Raw genomic sequence first — 791 nt, 5'->3', positions numbered from 1 at the left:
AGTCTTACTATTTAAGACATTTGATAAGGCTGCAGCTGCCATAGACAGCGATTCCTCCGACAGATCTGGGAAAAGTCTACTGAAAACCTGCTGGAAAGGAGTCACCATTCTAGATGCCTTCAGAACATTCATGATTCATGGGAGGGGGTCAAACAGCAGCGTGAACAGGAGTTCAGAAGGTGTTGATTTCAGCCCTCATGGGTGACTCAGGGGTGCCAGACTTCAGGGAGGAAGTCGCTGCAGATGTGGGGAAGCAGCAAGAGAACTAGAGTCAGAAGTGGAGCCTGGAGGTGGGACCGAACTGCTGCAGCCTCGTGAGAAACGTGAATGGACGGCGACTTCTTATGGATCAACAGAGAAAGTGGTTTCTTGAGATGGAATCTACACCTGGTGGAGATGCTATGCACGCTGTTGAGATGACAACAAATATTTAGAATTGACAGGAACTGAGCAGATAAAGCAGTGGCAGGGGTTGAAAAGAGTGACTCTGGCCGGGCGCGGTGGCTCAAGCCTGTAATCCCAGCACTTTGGGAGGCCGAGGCGGGTGGATCATAGGGTCAGGAGATCGAGACCATCCTGGTCAACATGGTGAAACCCCGTCTCTACTAAAAATGCAAAAAGTTAGCTGGGCATGGTGGCGCGTGCCTGTAATCCCAGCTACTCAGGAGGCTGAGGCAGGAGAATTGCCTGAACCCGGGAGGCAGAGGTTGCGGTGAGCCGAGATCGCGCCATTGCACTCCAGCCTGGGTAACAAGAGCGAAACTCCGTCTCAAAAAAAAAAAAAAAAAAAA

This window comes from Sapajus apella, unplaced genomic scaffold (genome assembly GCF_009761245.1).
Source record: "Sapajus apella isolate SASKATOON/1434 unplaced genomic scaffold, GSC_monkey_1.0 scaffold49, whole genome shotgun sequence".
Classification (NCBI taxonomy): Eukaryota; Metazoa; Chordata; class Mammalia; order Primates; family Cebidae; genus Sapajus; species Sapajus apella.
Note: the sequence above shows the minus strand (reverse complement) of the source record.